The sequence below is a fragment of the Chlorocebus sabaeus genome, chromosome 13 (assembly GCF_047675955.1).
Source record: "Chlorocebus sabaeus isolate Y175 chromosome 13, mChlSab1.0.hap1, whole genome shotgun sequence".
NCBI lineage: Eukaryota > Metazoa > Chordata > Mammalia > Primates > Cercopithecidae > Chlorocebus > Chlorocebus sabaeus.
Window position 1 is genome coordinate 35,669,108 of NC_132916.1, and position 15,608 is coordinate 35,684,715.

General features: G+C 38.7%; 1 pseudogene; it reads right to left on the minus strand.

Annotated features, from left to right (window-relative positions):
• Positions 1-9,325: 9,325 nt before the first annotated feature.
• LOC103240580 (uncharacterized) lies at positions 9,326-10,443 on the minus strand (annotated as a pseudogene).
• Between the last annotated feature and the right edge of the window lie 5,165 nt (positions 10,444-15,608).

Sequence of the window (15,608 nt, forward strand, 5' to 3'; positions counted from 1 at the left end):
TTTTTTTCCTCATCTGTGAAATGGATAGTAATTTCTGTTTTAACTTCTCAGGGATGTTATAAGGCTCAAACGAGATAATGTAGGTGAAAATATGGTAAAGTGTTCATATCCAGAAGTCTGATTCATCGAGAAACAGTAAAATCACTTGGAATTGCCTTATCTACATACAGTATGAGAAATGCAAAAATTGAACTCTATACTTAATATCCTTAATGCTTTTTCTTTTTTTTTTTTTTTTTTTTTTTTGAGACAGAGTCTTGCTCTGTCACCCAGGCTGGAGTCCAATGGTGCAATCTTAGTTCACTGCAACCTCTCCCCGCAGGTTCGAGTAATTCTGCTGTCTCAGCCTCCCGAGGAGCTGGTACTACAGGCATGTGCCACCATGCCTGGCTAATTTTTGTATTATTAGTAGAGATGGGGTTTCACCATGTTGGCCAGGCTGGTCTTGAACTCCTGACCTCGTGATCTACCCACCTTGGCCTCCCAAAGTGCCAGGATTACAGGTGAGAGCCACCGTGCCCGACTGCATTTTTTTTTTTAAGTGGCTATTTCTTGCCAGGAGATTTGAGATACGGTGGGAAACAAAACAGACATGGTCCCTTCCCTTATAAGGTTTATAGTCTAGCATCCTAAAAATGTATTTTAATCATATCAATTAACATTTAATCATCTCTTCTAGTTCACTGATGTATACTTACCATGTCTGCCTTTAGTAAAAGCCTACCAAGTCTCCTTTACTGATACTGTTCAACATCTGTTAACATCTGCCTGTTAGCAGTTTATAATCTAGAACAGACAGTAGTAGCTACCATACTTTTGTGGCAGATACTATAAGATGGCTGATTCAGTATTCATCGAACCCTCTTTTTGCTTATTTTTCTGTACTTTAAAAGATGGAAAACAAACTACAGTTCTCAGACTCCCTTGCAGCTAGATTGCTGGAGTGAGATCAATGGTGTGATCAGTAAATTTTAACAATGGCTCAAGAAGAGGGAAGGCCCTAATTTGTAGCATTGGCCAATTCAGTTTGCTTTCTTTTTTAGGAACAGGGTCTTATGATGTTGCCCAGGCTGGTCTTGAACTGCTAGGCTCCTCCCACTTCAACCTCCCAACTAGTTGGGACTACGTGGTACAAATATGCCCCCTACCAGAGTGACTTCAGTAAATGTGGAGTTAGTTGGAAAGGATGCTGTCAGTCAGAAGCTGGCTTCAGTATATGACCTAGTTTCCAGCAATCAGATGTACCCATTCAGGACATGGATGTGACAGCAAGCAACATGATGCTTCAGCTGCACTCAGGGAGATAGTATCTTCTGACAAATACCATGAAGGAGGTATCGGGTTCTTCTGGGTAGGTAGGGAGGAGTTGTGGCATCTGTTTTAGAGTCTTAGGTGCTGACTGGCAGGCAGTGCTGGGATGGGTTTCCACTAGAATAGCTTTGTAATGTGGGATGGGTGTTCTTTGTGGTTTGTTTTTTCTTGGATGTTGTTTCTAGCTATGTTTATCTAAGTCTGGTTCTCTGGCCCTCTGAGAGATCTGTGAGCTAAATAGTATCTTTTAATGCCTTTTTGCTTCAACCAGCCCAGTCACAGCCAGCTACATAATTTGTGGGGCCCAGAGCAAAATGAAAACGTAAGGCCTCTTGTTCCAACACAGGGGAAAATGTGCTATTATCTGTACTAAAATATAAAGCTTTTTCTTTCTTCTGTCTTTGCTCTCTCCACTTGTCATAGTGTTTTTAAATTTACTTTTTAATGTCATTCTACGAGAAAAAAAATTAAATTTTTTAATTCTTAGGATGAATTTTACCATTCATCTTTATATTATATAATGCCATTTTAAAATGCAAGTATAAGAGCATTTCAGTTGTATTTGGAATCACCAAAATTATACAATTCATAGCTTGTAAATGCATATGTATTTTGTGCTATCAGAACAGCGTAAACTCTGCACAAAACTAACTGAACTATTTTTATTTTGCTTCTTGATGTGCACATATTCTACCAATATTCTCTGTCTTCTGCTTACTGATGAGTAAGGAAGGATGAGAGGAAAGGGAGCGCTGAGTTGCCCTACTTTCCTTTCATTCTTTGTCATCATTTTTCGTGTAAATGGTTGACTAATAGTGGGAAGTAACACATGAGTAAGGAAGGATGTGATGTAGTCACTTGTGTTTCTTAAAGATGCTGTTGCCTTCTTTCTGCACCTGAAGCAAGTTCTGATTTGAATGAAAACTGTAGCCTCTTGGAACTGTCTGTGCCTCCACTAACTCAGTCATAGATATTATATGCTTGTTTTGTATTAAATTTGTTACTCTCTTGAGTTCCTGCACCTCATAGGTCCACCAGAATCCTTTGTCATGAGGCATCGTGGAGACCATATGCAAATAGAATGGCAAGGAAGAAAGCATACATACCTCTGCTTGCATGTTATGCTCTGCTATACCACTGGACTTATAAAACAGATAGTCAAACATAAAAGTATTACAATTTTCAGGACAGTGACTGCAGAGCATTAAACCAAGCACTGGGCCCTGTGTGACTATACATGTCGCATGTTCATGAAGTTGATGACTCTGAGCTCTTGGGTTTCTCAAATGGGACTTCTGGCATTTGGGTGAAACAGTTTTTCATTGTGCAGGACATTTGACATCCCTGGCCCCTGTGCACTACATGCCACTGTAACAATGAAAATTCCCCATGTATTTCTAAATGTCCCCAAAAAGAAGTTGCCACTCTCCACTGAAATCCTAGAGTGGACTCCACTGTGTATAGCTATGAACCATGAGTCACTACAGAGTTGAGTTAAAAAGGATTTGGAGTTAAAAAGGATTTCAAATTTTCATACCCTGGACAGCAGAATTATGATGACTTTTTCCTATTGTCAGAAAAATAATACCACCTACATTGATGATGAAACAAATATTTGAGATAACAATTCAAAGGTGGTTAGTGGGTTCTGTGTGTCACGTATAAATGGTAGTTGACTCCAGATAGATGGCAATTTCTGATAGTTTTTTTAAAAAAAAAAAAGCAGAGTACCACAGAAAAGCAAAAAGAACCATCTCAACTTCATTATCTTTATCAGGTAGCCCCCCCCCAGGAAAAACTAAGAAAGTTGTCATAATAAGATATGCTACTCTTATTACGTTGGATTTGGAATTTAGTTTCATTATGTCTATTTTTTTTTTAAGGTATAGTTCTTCATTTAAGAATATTAACATTGTCAGGGCTGGCACAGTGGCTGAACCCTGTAATCACAGCACTTTGGGAGGCCAAGGCAGAAGGATTGCCTGAGCCCAGGAGTTTGAGACCAGGCTGGGCAACATGGCGAGAATCCATCTTTACAAGAAATACAGAATTTAACTGGGTGCGATCGTGCATGCCTGTAGTCCCAGCTACTTGGGGGCTGAGGTAGGAGGATAGCTTGAGCTTGGGGAGGTCAAGACTGCAGTGAACCTTGAGTCTCATGAGCAAAGGATTCTGGTGGACCTATGAGGTGCAAGAACTCAAAAGAGTAATAAAGTTAATATAAGACAAACATGTTACATCTGTGGCTGAGTTACTGGAGTCATATTGTTGCCACTGTACTGCAGCCTGGGCAACAGAGGGAGACCCTGTCTCAAAAAAAACGTTCTAGTTCTATAGACCTGATTCTGCCTTTGCTAACTATGAACGTCGGTTTCTATGAACCTCAGTTTTCTCTGCAATAAAACAAGGGCAAAAGTATACTTACCTTAGGTTCTAAATCATTTCGTCAAAAGTGAATTCATTAAAAAAGTAAGTTTACCAAAAATACATTTATTGGTCAGGCATGATGACTCACACGATGGGAGGCAGAGGTGGGAGGATTGCTTGAGCCCAGGAGTTTGAGACCAGCCTAGGCAACATGGTGAAACCCTGTGGGACTGAGAGGTTGCTTGGTTGAGAGGTGGGGGGATCACTTGAGCCCAAGAGGTCGAGGTTGCTGCACCACTGGACTCCAGCCTGGGTGGTAAAGCAAGATCATGTCTCCCAAAAAAAAAAAAAAAAATACATTTATTAAATACATTCAGGGTGAATATTCTCTAAAACAAGTATTTGGTAAATATAGCAAGCAGATTCATTGGCAAATTACCTTTTAGCAAATTGGACTGCTTTCCATTCCTATTAGGGATATTATAAGGATTAAACAAAGTATTGCCAAAAATACTTAGCATAATTCTGAATACTCCTTAGCTGTAATCCCCCCACCAACATTCATAATTCAAGTCCTGCCTATTCTTTCTCCTGAATATTCCCCATTTCTGTCCACATAATCATTGTCCTTTTGTAGCCTTTCACTAGCTTTAGGTATACTATTGCAGTAGTCACTTGTTTGGTCCCTTGGCTTATTCCCCACTAATTTTATTTTCTACTGGACTGCAAGTGTGATCTGTCTACCACATAAATTTTAAGTTATCATCTATGTCAAATTATCATCTGTTGCCATGAAAACAGTGTTTATGGCATACTACCTTCAAGATTTGACCTAGATAGATATTCGGCTTCATACCTTTTCACCTTTTCCATTTATCTTCTAGTACCACTGAGGTATTATAGCTTCGTAAACATGCCATTCTTTTTGAAAAACTATCAAATCTCTGTGCATTTGCCTTTCTAACTGGCGTAGTACATTCTCCCTTCTTGTTTCCTGGCAAAATTCTTATTTATCTTTCAAGTTTTAGCTCAAATGCCACTTTCGTGTAAAGGTTTCCCTGATTTCCTCAGATTTAGGTGTTATTTCTAGCCTTCCACTTCTTTTTGTACATGCTTCTATTATAATGCTTACATTATTGTAGTTGTTCATTAGTCTGTCATTCTAATAGACTGTTATCTTCTTGAAGGAGCAGACCATGTCTTTTCATCTTTTATATACTAGATCCAAGTATAATGCCTAGAATATAAGTTATCAGCATTTATTGAATTTAAAAAATTTTAAAATCTGTTTACAACTTTCTCTACTGCCTGCCCAACAGCCCTCCATTACATAGCAGTAAGCTAAGACCCAAAGAAATAAAGCTGTTTAGTGAGAACACATGCCTCCAAACTCCAGATTTATTACTTTTACTCCTATACTTAGGGAATCTTCTGGAGCAGCGTCTATATAAGTAGTCATTTCTGTTATCAGAAAGACTTGTCACTGTTTTTTCATTCATCTTTAAGGAGTAGGTAGAAGGGCATAGTGATTTGACAAGAGTGGCAGTATTTTTCTTTCTTATTCAATCATTTAGATACTTTATTTGTTTTCTAGTAAATTTGGTTGAGTTCAAGCTAAATTTTTTTAAGAAATTATTTTAATAGAGATGAGGTCTCACTATATTGTCCAAGCTGGTCTCAGACTCCTGGGCTCAGGCGATCCTCCTGCCTCAGCCTCCCAAAGTGCTGAGATAACAGGTGTGAGCCACCATGCCCTGCTAAATTATTCTTTTTGAGACAGGGTCTCACTGTCACCCAGGCTAGTATGCAGTGACCCAATCGCAACTCACTGCAGTCTTGACATCCCAGGCTCAAGCAATCCTGCTGGGACTACAGGCGTGCACCTCTACCAGCTAATTTTCGTATGTTTTTAGAGACGGGGTTTCTCTATGTTGCCCAGGCTGGTCTCGAACTCCTGAGCTCAAGTGATCCATCTGCCTTGGCCTCCCAAATTGCTGGGATTGCAGGTGTGAGCCATGGTACCTGGCCTCAAGCTAAATTATTCTTTTTGTCATCCCTTCTCTTTCCTTCACTCTTAGATAACTCAGTTTTCTTAACTACTGTAGGGTCAAATGTCTGAATCATTTGGTCCAGTGGTCCTCAACCAGGGGTGATTTTTGCCTCCGTAGGGGACATTTGGCAAAATATCTGGAGGCATTTTTGATTATTACATCTTACAATGCATAGGGCAGTCCCTACAGCACAAAGAATTATCGGGTCCAAAGTGTCAATATTGCAGGTGTTGAAAAACCCTGGCCTAATTTAAAGTAAATTTTTACCCAGCCCCTTCATCCAAACCATGATGGAAAAGAAACTCATTCCCTTTCAGAGGGATTTGGAAGGCCTAAATAAGTATGACAAACTTTAGAGGCAATTGCTGTCAACCATACAAAGTCCCAAAAGGCTTTATGCAGGTTTCTGCAATTTCTCCATAGAACCTTCCTAGGTACAAGGTAGGCACATAAATATTTATTGCCTAAATGAATAGTAATAAAATAATTCTTGGCCAAAAGATGTGTTTCATGTTTTTTACTTTTTTCTCTTTAAACTAAAGGAAAGTCAGATTTATCATGTGGTGAGAGATGAATTTCCTGAACAGAGATCTCTCTATTCGTTTTAACCAATTAATTTACTCAGTTACTCAGAGAAGCAAAACTTTTCTGAAACAACTCTTCCACTTCTGTAAATTAGCAGTAATAGTCTTAAAGAAGGAACTGGTGAGCATATAAATTAGAGATGATGTTTGAGGAACAAAAAATTAAAAAAACTTTCAGAATAGAGTAATATTAGAACTGATGCCTGAGCTTTCCAGGACCCTCATTTAAATTACATATCCGGAATTGATACCGGAACATTTCCAATGGATTATATTACAGATAGGCAGGAGGAGACCAAACACACATGGAGTAAGGATAGATAAAATTCCCAATTTAAATAATTAAGATGCAAAATCTCAGAAGCAAGGTATCTATTTGGATCAACATATCTCAGGTAGTTTCCCCTGGCCCCAAAGTTTATTGCATTTTAATAATCACAGTGTAAATCACATTCCAGAAAAACTCCCACTAGAAAGCTTTTTACTGAGACTGGGCAAGGTGGCTCATCCCTGTAATCCCAGTATTTTGGAAGATCAAGGTGAGGTAATTGCCTGAGCCCAGAAGTTTGAGACCAGCTTGGGCAACATAGTGAGACCTTGTCTCTACAAAAAATTAAAAATTAGCGAGGCGTGGTGATGTATGCCTGTAGTCCCAGCTACTCAGGAGGCTGAGGCAGGAAGATCGCTGGAGCCCAGGAAGTTGAGGCTGCAGTGAGCCGTGATCACCACTGCACTCCAGCCTGGGTCACAGAGCAAGACCCAGTCTCAAAAAACAAACAAATGCAGAAAACTTTGTTATTGACACTGGATTCTCCTAGATTTTGCCTTACTTTACATCCTCATTCCAGAGGCCAGAAAAGACTACTTATTCTCAGATGTGTAAATATAGATGTCCTATTTCTTCATTTTCTCAATAAAATGTATTTTTCCAATTTTAAAAGTTTTAAATGCATAGCATGGAAAATATGGAAGACAATAAAGAAAAACAGAGCATTCAGTCTCACCCAGTTGAAGTCAGGATTAACATTCTAGTCCATTCTGTTTCTAGAAAATTTTCCTGTAAATATATTACATAGAGAAAGTAATGTCCTAGTTTTTTCACTTTGCATTAAAACAAGCATTTTCCATGTAAATTAAAACTCTACATATACATTGTTTTAATGGCTGCAAAATATGCTGTGTTGTGGACATATGATAATTTACCTAACCATTTTCCCACTGTTGGCCAACAACAGAATCGTTCAACTTTTATATTATCATGTATATCACACTGAGCATTTTTAGGCTGAAAATTTTGCTCCATTTTGGATCCTATCCTGAATTTTTCAAGGAACTTACTTTATAGTTCACTGTTTGATATCACCAGTTCTTGGTACATGGCATGTTCTTTCTCCACAGAAGAGAGAATTGCATGTGATACTCATTCTGCCTAGTTTGCTCTTCCTTTCCCTGTCTCCTTTTGCCCAGTTAACCCACTCTTTTCTTTCTTAAAGATTTCAGTAAGTAGGAGTAGGGACCTTCCTGTGACAGTAGTTACTCAAAATATTATAAAATTGGAATAGGAAAAAGATATTTTAGTAGAGATTTTTTTTGTTGTTGGTTTGCTGTTTTTACTTGAAATTCTGGGATACATGTGCACAATGTGCAGGTTTGTTACATAGGTATACATGTGCCATGGTGGTTTGGTGCACCTGTCAACCCATCGTCTGGGTTTTAAGCCCCGCATGCATTAAGTATTTGTCCTAATGCTCTCCTTCTCCTTGTCCCCCACCCCTCAACAGGCCCCAGTATTTGTTGTTCCCCTCCCTGTGTCCGTGTGTTCTCATTGTTAATAGAGGTTTCATAGATTATAATTACATCAACTTAACTGTTATCTCTTCGCTCAGTCACCTATTTATTTTATTTTACTTCATTTTATTTTATTTCATTTCATTTCATTTCATTTCATTTTTTTATTTTATTTTATTTTATTTTATTTTTGAGACAGTCTCACTCTGTCACCCAGGCTGGACTGCAGTTGCACAGTCTTGGCTCACTGCAACGTCTGCCTCCCGAGTTCAAGCAATTCTCCTGCCTCAGCCTCCCAAATAGTTGGGATTACAGGTGCCCGACACCACACCCAGCTAATTTTTGTATTTTTAGTAGAGACGGGGTTTTGCTATGTTTGGCCAGTGTGATCTCAAATTCCTGATCTCAGGTGATCTGCCCGCCTCGGCCTCCCAAAGTGCTGGGATTACAGGCGTGAGCCACTGTGCCTGGCCCTGTCGCCTATATTAAACATGCATTTTACTGCTCAGTTCTAAGCTTTTTGTATTATTTTAACTTTTTATTAACTCACTGATATTTATAAAATCCTATGTTAAATGATTTTTTTTTTTTTTAAGAGTAAGACATGGTCCTAGACTCCAGTATTATATAATTGACCAATAAGCTGTAAGTTTCTTGACGTTAGGAATCATATTCTACAGTTTCCTTTTTTCTTTTAAGACAGGGTATTGCTCTGTTGCCCAGGCTGGAATGCAGTGACACAATCACACTTCACTGCAGCCTTGACCTCCTGGGCCTAACCGATTCTCCCACCTCAGCCTCCTAAGTAACTGGGGCCACAGGTATGTGCTACTGCTCCTGGCAATTTTTTTTTTTTTTTTTTTTTTTTTTGAGACAGTCTTGCTCTGTCGCGCAGGCTGGAGTGCAGTGGCGCGATCTAGGCTCACTGCACGCTCCGCCTCCTGGGTTCATGCCATTCTCCTGCCTCAGCCTCCTGAGTAGCTGGTACTACAGGCTCCCGCCACCAATTTTTTTTTATTTTTGTAGAGATGCAGTCTCCCAATGTTGCCCAGGCTGGTCTTAAACTCCTAGGCTTAAGGGATCTTCTCAGCTGGGCCTCCCAAAGTGCTGGGATGGATGATAGGCATGAACCACCATTCCCGGCCTGTTTCCTTTTTCCCTTTGCACAGTACCAGATATATGGTTGGTACTGCAGAAATAATTTCCCCCTGCCCTCTACATTGATCATTTGATGACCAAATAGTGTCCATCTAGCCACTTATTTATGACTTGTACAAAACATTCCGCTTTCTGAGGTAGACAGTGATATTCTGAAGCCATAGGTAAGAGTAATTTTCAGTTTGTTGAAAGTGAACATTCTTTGTATAAAGGTCAGCCTGTCAGGAAATAGCATGCTACTGTGTTATTTTAAGATTATTTTTAAAAACCTTTATATATGTGTGTTTTTACGCTTTAAAAAAAAAAAAAAAAAGTAGTGAGAAACTACACCTAGTAGTCTCACCAGCTGTTTTCAAATCAGAACTGGGGTAATCTAGTTGTAATTTATTTTCACAAATTTGTGAGGACAAGAGCTGATATTTTTCTTACTTGAATTAGCAGGTAATTTCATTCTCCATTCCTCTTTAGCAGGGAAAATCTAGCCTTAGGATGAAAATGTGAACCAGAGGTTCTTGCCAAGTCTGCAAAGCAGTACAAAGATTAGTTTTATGAATGAAGGAAAACACTACTTATTTTTCTTAAGCAACTGCTTACTTCTGCATTTGTATAAAATGTTTTTAGACTGAAAACTCATAGAGAAAGGGGAAGGATCCTCATTCCAGAATATCTGCTCCCCTGTACTTAGCATATTCATAGTCTTTCAAGACTTAATTTATTAAAGATGTTAAAGACTTTGGCACTTGGCTTACAGTCTTCCTCCTTCACCTGAATTCCTGCCCTCATCCTGAGTGAATTCATCACCCAAGTAGACAGCCCATCTAATACTATTGGGAAGGGAAGGTTATACCGTGTTATGTATTATGCTAAAGTATGGTGTTACAATTCTCCTTTGCATACCCAAAATTAACAATAGGCTGAATCATTTGATCATCATTCCCTCTGACTCTAACGTAGCTTTTGCCCTTTCCTGTTTTACTTTACAGTTTTGGGTCTAGTTCATCTAATAGGGTACATTTCTAATATTTTTTAAAATTAATATTTATTCAATCAAAAAGAGCATGTCTTAGACATCATGGGATGAAATGATAACTGAAGGAAAATAACTCCTAAAAATAGTTACCCTATTTAAAGAAGCTTTTGTAAATCAAAGTAATCTCTAGTTGTAATTCAGGGCCAGAGGTCTTAGGCCCAGGTCCCTTGAGTTTTTTCATTCTTGAGTTTCCCACCTTCCCCCTTCTGCTCTCAAAGATTTTCTAAAAACATACCCTTTTTTTCCCCTGTAGTAGCAGGGAAAACAGCACTATTTGGGTGGGGAATAGTGATGGGGCCTATTGGTATGTATAGGTCATTTATTGAATGATAGAGCATTCCGGTAAGTGTTTAAACTCTGCAGCCCAATTTCCCTACTTCTCTGCTCCATAACTTGAGCAAATTACTTTCTGTGCCTCATTTTTTCTGTCTGTAATAAACAAATAATAATAGTAGTACCTATCTCATAGTGTTGTTGTGAAGACTGAATTACATATATTAAATGAGTTAACACCTTAGACTGCTAAGCACTCAATAACTGTAAGCTATTCACAATTTAGAGGCAGCTTTTCCATTTCCTAAAATATACTTATTCATCAAGAAGAATGATATAATAGTGAAAGGTAGGAGTTTTTAAAATTCTGTTGATTGGATGTAAAAAGTAGATTCTTAGAATTTCAAATAACCCAAGAAATTATTTATACCATTAGTTCTTAACCAGTAATATGCATCAGAATCATTTATGAGGTGTTGTAAAGATACATTTATCTAGGCCCTTTCTTCTCATGTCTACCAAGTCAGAATGCCCACAGGCAATTCCAGTGCAGTCTTCCTGTCAAGACCATTGAAATGATCCAAGTCTTTAAATTTTATGATGAAGAAATTGAGACTCAGAGAAAGTAAATGACTTGCTGAAGATGCCATAAGGTAAGTGAGATTCAGGTTACCTACCTCCTTGGTAAGCGATCTTCCTATTCTGTGTTGTCACCAAATATATTAACTTTTAAAGGACCTAATATGATAACTTATCTTTCTGTCAGTTATATCAGGAAAAATAATATAGGCTTTAAAACTTACTTTATTCAGCATTTAAATCAAAATAACAAATTTCTGGCCAGACATGGTGGCTTGCATCTGTAATCTCAGCACTTTGGGAGGCTGAGGTGGGAGAATCCCTTGAAGCCAGGAGTTTGAGACTAGCCTGGACAACATAGTGAGACTTTATCTCCATAAATAACTTAAAAAACTAACCAGGTGTGGTGGTGTGCACCTGTGGTCCCAGCTACTAGAGAGGCTGAGGTGGAAGGATTGCTTGAGCCCAGGATATCAAGGCTGCAGTGAGCCATGATCACACTACTGCACTCCAGCCTGAGAAACAGGGTGAGATAGTGTCAAAAAAAAAAAAAAAAATTTTTTATTTTTACAATTTATGCAGAGGACTATTGCACCTTTATAGTAGAACTTAAAGTGAATTTTACTGTCCTTTTCGTGAGGACATTAGTCTTTGCCACAATGCTTACTACTAATGAGTCTAAGAAAACGCTGTGTGGGACAGAGAGTTGCTTGATCCAACCTCACAGATTGACAGGCAAACAAATGTTTTATAGGGCAAGGTAGCTGTAGGAATTAAACTTTTTAGAACTTTCAGTAACAGAATATGTACTTCTCATGATTAGAGTTTCTTAAACATTTTTAAGGATTTTTAAAACTTTATAAAATAATCTCAGAATTTTCTAGTCTGTGAACAGTTCATGTGGAAAAATCAGTGGTTATTATGTACACTGTTATTGCAGCTTCACTGAAAGATTAAAAATCTAAAAAATACAGTAAAAATAAGTTCTGAGATTTTGTATTGATGTGGGGTGTTGTGATACTCTCTCTCTTAAAATATGTTTTTCATTTTCCATAATATAAAGGAATCAAAAAATACATTACAACTTATATGTGAACTTGTGCAAATGTGTGAAACAAATTAAGGTGACAGGGCAGAAGCAAGAAAATGAAGCTCAAATGAAATCTACCTCTCAAAGCAGGTTCTATTTGATTTCTCTATATTTGCTATTATAAATTTTTTATTTTCATGTATGTGTTTCTTTGCTAGAGGTGATAATTGGGTGCCAACCTGACTTCCAATTTTTAGGTGATTATTTTATAACAAACCACTCAGCTTGATGAATGCACTGCACAGCCTCCCCTCCAAAGTCCACCATTCCAGATCCTTATCAATATGTTATGACTACTTTTGCCTTTACTGTGTCTCTGCCTGATTCCATACCCTTGGCTCTACATTTCATCTCAGGTTCTGTTTTCTGGACATTTTCACTTGATGCTTGTTCCTGGCATTTGAATCTCCATTCAACCTGATGATCTTTGATTTAGACTCACCATCCATTCCAAGCTGCTAGGATTTATTACCCTCTGATTTCAGCAGCTCAGAAATCCCTGGCACAGTCACAGGCTGGCTACCTCAAGGGGACCAGCCCCAAACACTAGTGCTATATTATAAACATCCATTTATTCATCTTTTTAACAGATTTTACTTATTGCCCACTGTATGTAAGGCACTACAGAAGTTTCTGGGGATATAGAAGATTAGCGGCAGAAAGCTCTTAAGTCTCTTAAAATCTGGTAGGACAAATAATACAACTACATAATGATAATTTAAGATAGTATGTGTGCAACTACTAGAAGTTATATATAGAAACAGGACAGTAATTAACAAAAGCTTCAAATAGATCTTAAGTAATTAAGGAGCATAGGGTACGAGGATACATTACCAATAACCTAGAGTGGTAGGTTACTGACAGGTGGCATCTTAACTAGACTTTGAAGGTAAGATAGGGGAGAGATCATGGAAGACAGATATTACAAAAACTGGAACCAACAAGAACAGAAAAAATGTTTTTTGTTGTTGTTGTTTTTTGTTTTGTTTTGTTTTGTTTGGAGTTGGAGTCTCGCTCAGTTGCCCAGGCTGGAGTGCAGTGGCATGATCTCGGCTCACTGCAAGCTCCGTCTCCCAGGTTCATGCCATTTTCCTGCCTCAGCCTCCTGAGTAGCTGGGACTACAGGCACCCGCCACCATGCCTGGCTAATTTTTTTTTTTTTTAAAGAAACAAGCTCTTTTACTTTATCAAATTGCTTTTTTTTCAAATTATTATACTTTAAGTTCTAGGGTACATGTGCACAACGTGCGAGTTTGTTACATATGTATACATGACCATGTTGGTGTGCTGCACCCATTAACTCGTCATTTACATTAGGTATATCTCCTAATGCTATCCCTCCCCCCGGCCCCCCTCCCCCCTCCCCCCTCCCTCCTCCCTCCTCCCTCCTCCCCCCTCCCCCCCTCCCCCCTCCCTCCTCCCTCCTCCCCCCTCCCCCCTCCCCCCTCCCTACAATAGGCCCCGGCGTGTGATTTTTTTTTTGTATTTTTAGTGGAGACAGGGTTTCACTGTGTTAGTCAGGATGATCTCTATCTCATGACCTTGTGATCTGCCCATCTCGGCCTTCCAAAAAAATGTTATGTTAAATCTTATTTATCCAGACTGTTTGACAGTGTCATGAGGAGTAGAAGAAAGCTTAGGAAAATTGGTTAGAACCAAGCTCTGGAAGGCTTTGAATGGTGAAGAGTTTAGAGTTGGCGAGCATGTATTGGACAGTCAGAAGGTTTTGAGCAGGAAATGAAACGATAATTGGCTTGATTTAGCAGTGGTATGTAGGAAGGATTTGGTGATGAGGCAGTAAGCCAGCAGAGACTGTAAACTAGTCATTTAAAGTAGGGGAGGGTCTGGAGATGACTTTCTTCATATCATTAAATCCTGTTATTTGTGAGGCACTGAGGTAGGTGCTGGGGATAGAACGAGGACTAGGTCCTTGCCATGAGGGAGTTTTCAGTCTAGTCAGAGACATTGATATCTTAAAGGCTCCTTGAGGGATCTCTATCCAAAATTTGGTACTCTGCTTCTGACTCTTGCCTGATTACTAGGCGATTAGATCCTCAGTTTACAATGGTTGTGTTTCCTACCCTCTCAAACTGCTTTTGCATTTTTTGTGTCAGCTAAGGCAAAAATATTGCAACCACTTGTATATGGAAAAAAGCAATTTATTACTTAAGATAAGACATGAATACTACACCAGATAAGGCAAAGAAGAAAATGACATGTGTCTTAAAGAGATAACTGGAGAATGAATTGGAGGTTATGTTAGGGGCAAGAAAACTAGTTAAGAGGCTGTTTTAGTAATCTACCTGCTTAATTAAGAGAGCCTGAACTAAGACAATGTGAAAGAAAAGAAGAGGAGTCCTTGGTGGCTACTTCCACCATAATCCTTTCTGTTTCTCTCTTGGTACAACTAAGGGATAAATAGGTGACTCTCATTTGGAATTGACTCTTGAACTGAGGGATTCAAAAACAAGAAACATTCAGTTTACTTCAGACTTAGGAGTAATGCTCCTACTGTCACGTAGTCTAGTTTCTGGTTCTATTTTTATTTGGAACATGGTTCTGCAGCCTTTAGTGAGCTTCCTGAAAAATCTTTATTTTGCATTACTTAGACCATTAGTTACTAGTGGTTACAATGTTAAAAACAACACAAAACAAAAACCACTCTAATTGACATTGTATGTGATACTTGAAGCACCTATGGATAACCAGGAGAAAACTGTTAGAGAGTTGGAAATATGGAACTAGAAGTGTGGTTCTCAAGGTCTGGTCACTGATGCAGCATCAGCATCAGCTGGAAACTTATTAAACATGAAAATTATCGGGTCCCACCCTAGACTTACTCTGAATAGGTAACTGGGAGTAAAGCCCCAGCAATATGAATATTAACAAGCCATCCAAGTGATTCTGATGCACACTGCAGTTTCAGGACCTACTGAACTACAGCTTGAAATAGAGATTAGGAGTAGAAATAAAGATATGTAAGTCAGATATATAACAGTCACTCTTGAGAGAATGAATAAACTCCCCAGAAGAGTGGAAGAGAGAAGATGAGCGCTTGAAGTAAATGGAGCAATCAAAGAAATAAAAACTAGTAGAGTACAATAAAAGCGAGAGAAATTTAACAGTGGTATGAAATGACCTATACTGTCAGGTGCTGTACAGAGGCCAGCATGGATGAGGATAGTGCCAGAGTTATAAGACTGACCATTAGGAGAATTTTGATGTCAATTAAAAGAGAAGTGGTACAGATAAGAATAAATGGCAAAGGAATGCAAGCAAAAACTAAAGGATACTTTTTGCAGCAGTTTGGGAATACAACAAAGGGAATTGGAATAGTATGGTCAGGATGAGGTTTTTCAGGGTAGATGCATCGTTTA